This window comes from Triticum dicoccoides, chromosome 5A (assembly GCF_002162155.2).
Source record: "Triticum dicoccoides isolate Atlit2015 ecotype Zavitan chromosome 5A, WEW_v2.0, whole genome shotgun sequence".
Lineage (NCBI taxonomy): Eukaryota > Viridiplantae > Streptophyta > Magnoliopsida > Poales > Poaceae > Triticum > Triticum dicoccoides.
In genome coordinates, this window is record NC_041388.1 from 298,730,311 (window position 1) to 298,736,226 (window position 5,916).

Genomic DNA, 5,916 nt, shown 5'->3' on the forward strand with positions numbered 1-5,916 from the left:
GGTGGTCGCCGGCGGTGGTGGGGCGGTGGTGTGGGGATCGCCGGAGAAAAAGCTCGGCACGGGGGGCCTAGAGGGATGGTCGGGGCGGTGGCGGACCGGTGGGGGGGAGTGGTTTCGGGGCAGGCGAGGCGGCGCACCTCCGGCAGCGGGCGGGGGCGGCTGTTTGGCTGGTGGTGGCTGGCGACTCAGGGTAGCCTCACCTGATGATGCTACACGACCAGCTTCCCCAGCTCTCGCACGCGCTGCTACTGCTTTTCTACTAGTAGTGCGTTCGGTTTCGACAGTAAAATTCAATTTCGACAGCAAAATTCAGTTTCGACAGTTAAGTTCAGTTTCGATAGTTAAATTCAGTTTCGACAGTTAAGTTCAGAGATGAACGGCTGATGTATTTTACATCTAGCACTTTGTGGTTATGTATTTTACGTCATCTATTGGAGATGCTATTAGAATTCCACTCAGGTTAACGTTGTCTCTCTTGTCCTGCTTCAGCCTCGGCGTCGTACAACTCACCGGAGCTGCTCCAACGACGAAACCCTCCATCACAGCGGAGCAGTACCCCGGGCTCCATCTCCAAACGCCTAAGATCTTCTTCCCCTCCTCCGACAGCCAAGTCAGCCAGAGCATCCTCATCGACCAACCCAATCACGCTGAGATCGACATGGCTTCGCCAAAGAGGTTGTACACTTGTTGCATCTGTTTTTTATTCTACATGTTATATATACTAGATCATTGATGGCGCGCGTTGCCGCACCCGTCCATTTTGACGGTAGAATGATAGGAATTGGCGTAATGTATAGAGGCAAAAGCTAAAGAAACCAAAATATGAAGTATATGGAAACTAAGATATGCTGAAATAAGATTTTCCAAGCAGGTTTCCCTTTTTATTTTGATACGAGAGGCACTCCAATGAGTAGTAAGTAGAAAATGAAAGGAGAAAATACGTTTTGTTCACAATAAGAATAATTGAAAATGCCCATCAATTGAACTCTTTTGTTTCAGCTTATATATATGATGACATACTAAATATCTCCATAAGCCTGCCTCTAGATCACCCGTTCAAAGTACGAGCAACTTCTCCATCCAATAACACTTGTAGTTGATATTATAGTCGATAGATCGCTTTTCGGTTACAATGCGAAGAGGAGGATTCTCCATAGTTTGTAGTATTTAGCAGTTACCATCAAATGAAAACATTAGAAGGCTGCATAAAATGTGCACATGACTCTTAAACATGTTGTGATTTGGAGAGAGGCATGTGCTGCAAAGCCTGAATATTAGGATATATTCATGTGAAAGGATCCTAGATTGTTGTACTCAAGGCTATTGATTCCAAAATCCTTTTTTGTAATTATTCAGCCTGCATAAATAATAACAATATTATTTTCAGGTTAGATTGATACACGAAATACAAAGAGTATCGAAAGAAAATGGATAACAATTATTTGTTATCACCTACCTTTCAGAGCTTCAGCACCGGTTGCTGATCGGCCTTCACATACTGTTACTTCCAATGTCGAGAACATGAAAAACAAAATAATTGCAATTAAGTGAGATGTTGGTAGGTTGCAAAATTATAGAGCTAAGAAATCTAGCAATCACATCGATGCTCGAATGCCAGAAACCTTTTCTTTGGTAATCATACATGAAATTGGATCACATGGTTTAGAGAGAGATAATCTCCCTGACGATGGTGTCATGGTGATATATACGGTAACATGAATTTAAGATGTTGATAAGAATATCATATATTGTGCAACATAATTGACTAATTCTAGCATATATATATATATATATATATATATATATATATATATTCATTGTTTGCTTTTATTGTCAAAAAATCCATTGGTTTTCTTTTAGTCTCTTAATGTGCAGAAGAGTGGAACAGAAATGCAAGAAAACAGAAAACGGAAATACAAAAGGTAGATGAAAAACACTACCTAGAGATCAAATTATTATATTTGGATTGCAAAGTAATGAATCCAGCATCACGTACTTGCACTAGAATTAAGTTGCTCCTCATACACTGGAATCAAGTCATTGTTCTGTTGGTACCTTATCACCCAATTTAAAGTGAAGAGATGGTATAGAAGGATGTTCTTTGACTTAAGAATGTTGAATGAATTTAGGTTTATATAAAATACATGATTGACTTCAGATTTATAACATCAATATATTGCATCTATAACAGATTTGCAACCTGTCAAGTGGATGATTCAAAAGCTTTCTCCATGGTCACTTAGGATTTTCTTCTATGAAAGCATATAAACATGAAGTACAAATTTGCTGTGCCACATATTAGTTCATGCAAATGAAAACCAAGAGAAGTCAACTCACATGGATGGTGTCCGGTTGTAGGAGTTTGCTGGAGATCTGGCCAAGCGATGCAATATGATACACCATGACAAGGCATTTCTGAAGTAAACAACATTTCAAATTTTGCCTCGTCAGAAAAATGGAAAATAAACTAACATATAAGAACAAGATGATTCACAAAAATTTATGATAAAGAAAATCTCTATTGTTGTATTTTTAATTATGAGAAAATGTGCTATAGCCCACCTTAAAAAGAAGTGAAAGGGATCACAAAGTATAAAAATGGAATCAACAAAGTAATGAGCATATATAGGAATTTAATTTGGATTGAAGGGGTTTCAAATGGCATAGCATGAGAAGTAAATGGTCTGATGGATACAAATCCTAACCAAGAACAGGTTGTTGAAATCCTGCAAAAGTAAATGGGACAATAAATTTTGAAGGCACCAAACATATCTTATAGGAGGTGACAGAGTGAAAGATAAGGACACTTTAAACTGGGACATGTACATAGGAATATGAAACCTGTAGTGATCATGGCCTGAAGAAATAATGAAACGGTTTAAGGCAAGTAAAATAATTTGGAGTACTTTCATACAAGTAATTACTGAATCGGGATCTGAGTTAAACCTCAAAAATATTATATTTAAAGTGGATAGTTGGATCAATAGATCTAATTTCCTTGTAACTAATATATTTTGTACTACTAACAAGTATAGAATCTAGGTAGACGCAGATTAATCTGGGGATTTTGGCTCAACACACAAAATAGCAATTTAGCTTCCATAATATCTACATAATGTATAAAGAGAGGCAAAGGTACTAGAAGGGAAAGAAATCACCAATCGGCAGTCAATGCCAGAGCTGTTCCGCTGTGGTCGCAAACTCAAGCTCCACTGCTCCAGTGTGCTGCATCCAGCTGCACGACTCCGACCACAACCTGCAATATCCAAGAACAACAGACCAAAATCAGAGGCGAAGTTGGAATTTAGGCCATTGAACGACGTGCAAATTAGATGAATAGCACGAGGGCAGAAGAGAGGGCTTCAGGATCTAGCAGTCAACATCCATCCGTCGTCGTTGGCGGAGTCCCGCCCCTGTTACCTCTAGAATGCGAGCAGCGGGGTCGAGGAAATGTGGTTGGTCAGGCCCAATTTCACAGAAAGCTCCGGAAATTGTCACAGGAGCAGGGTCCCATCATCACGCATACCATTTGATCTTGATACCAAAACGAGATGATGTGAGCGCACAAGCGGAGGCGGCGGTGTGGGATTTAGACACGGCACAAAAGCCGCAGTGCTGATCCGCTATGATTAGGGTTGGAGAGAGAGAGAGAAAGAGAGAGAGATTTGGCGCTACAAATCTCACCTGGAAGGGGGGCACTTCACAGCTGCCGCCGCCCGAGCGCGATTAGGATTGGGGAGGTATCGCGACGGAGAGTGGGAGAGGGGGGAGGCAGAAGTCGAAATGAAGGAGAGGAGGGCGGCGTCGAGCGAAGGGAGATGGGGCTTCGTGCGGCGGTGAAGGCCCAATTAACCACGGGCCTCCAATTTTGCCGCGGGAGCAGCTGCCTAGTCAGTTGCGATAAATACTGCGCTCAGAATTTAATCAGGTGGCCAGAAACGTCTAGAAGACCACATCCAATGGCTGAAAACGCTGATGGCATGAGAGGGCTGGAATAGTGTGCGGTTGTAATGTATCTAAGTTGTCCACTGAGCACACGTAGTAACATGAAATACGGTTATTTTATCCTACAATATGACAAGCAGTGAGGTACCAGGCAACTTAGCTATCCGTGATGGACTCTCTTGAACGCCATCATTACTTATCTCTGCGTATTTGAGCTATGCATTTGTCGATGGGCATGGGAGTTGAGCTAGTAGAGCAGTGGTCTGGGTCCAAAGTAATAGAAGTAGCACAAAAACATTTTTTGAGTGTAGGCTTTTCCTTGCTCAAGCCTGCCTACTAGAATCGCCAATGCTTGGAAGGAAAAGTGAAGGAAAAACATAGGAATTAGAAAGTTTCCTATGGTACTACTATTCATGAATTTGGTTCAAAGGAATGGAGCAAAGGAAAACTGTAGGATATGTTCCTTTAGTGTCTCCTTGAAAGAAAACCCGTAAGAATTTTAATTTCCACTTGTCCTCCTTTTCAAATTCCTATTCATGAAGCACAAGACTAAGAGATAGTAGCATAATAGCATTATAACCATACATTTTCTTGTGGTTTGACTTAATCTCACCATGCTTCTTTGCATCATGTGATCTTCCAATTCTTGTGAATCAAACACCCAGATTGGCAGAAATCATGTGTTTTTAAATTCTCTGTTTTGCACATGCATTCCTATCATATTCCTGTCTATTTCCTATCCCTGCATTGTTAGAATCCTCAAATTCAAACAAAACCTTACACAATTACTTCTGTTACAGATATGTGTCAAAGAAAACCTTGTGTGGTTTGTCCTACTCCTGCTGCGTTGTGTTCCACCCCATCTCATCTGCTCCAACGATGGAAGGTTTCACCATAGCAGGGATCTGCTCTCCAGACTGTCTTTCGCTGCTTCAGATCTTCTTCCCCATCGCCGGCAGTCACGACAACTGCATTACCATCATCAACTAAGAAGATGACCTTGAGGACTACACGGGTCCGCAAGAGAGGTCGCACTCTTTCGTGTCTGCTTACGTTATGCATCGCTTAATAGATGACATGCTACTTTATCGTCGTGTTCACCTATTAAACTCCGAGTCAGGTCCAAACTAAAGTTGAAACTTGAGTTTTTAAATGGTTGTGGGGTACATATTGGGGCAACAATCAGTACTATTTGTCTACTATCTGGTTAATCTCGGGTGTCTACTATGAGTTTCATGTTGGGTGCAAACGAACATTAAAGGAGCCATTATCTATATTTTTTAACTAAAGCTATTATTTGCCTACTATCATTGGTTTTGGGTCTATCCACAATTTGCTACCATCACTCTGGATTTGTGCATGCACTCCTTACATAATCTCACTATGTTTTATTCCTATGCATGTCAGTTATTATACACAATGGAACTGGAACATGTAGAGCAAAAGAAACGAGACTTGCATGGCAATAAAATTTCATGCAGACGTCGCTCCATGGTGGGTGCAAAGGCAGCCCCCTCCACCCATTTCGGATCGTAATCAAGAGGAAGATAACTGTTCTGAGGGGGATTCAGAAGGAGAAGACCACTCCTATTTACCCCCTGAGGTCTTCGCTCTAACTTGGCATGCTGATGTTGGTAATATCATGCATATGGTGCCTTGCATTGCTTACTGTATACATCAAATATGACATCTGTTTAGTTTAGACATGCTTTGTATCAATGCCATCTGTTTAGTTTATTTATCGTATATGTGAATCATGTAATGCCATCTTGTTTAGCCAGGCATCATATATGTGAATTTTGCAATGCCACCCTGGTTAGACAGTCATATTATATGTGAATTATATCATGCCATCTTTTTTTATTACGTGTTAAATTTGTCAACAATTTTAGTACATTCAATTAATCTTCCTGTGCATCAGCCGTTCGGCATGGTCATGGAAAAAAATCTGAAGTGGAAACAAGGTATTCA

General features: G+C 41.0%; 1 long non-coding RNA gene across 1 annotated transcript; it reads right to left on the reverse strand.

Annotated features, from left to right (window-relative positions):
• Positions 1-1,068: 1,068 nt before the first annotated feature.
• Positions 1,069-3,796, reverse strand: LOC119297232. Its single transcript, XR_005145585.1, has 4 exons — positions 3,685-3,796; positions 2,338-3,256; positions 1,457-1,498; positions 1,069-1,357 (listed from the first exon to the last, which is right to left on the reverse strand). It is a non-coding gene; the product is annotated as an uncharacterized LOC119297232 (long non-coding RNA).
• Between the last annotated feature and the right edge of the window lie 2,120 nt (positions 3,797-5,916).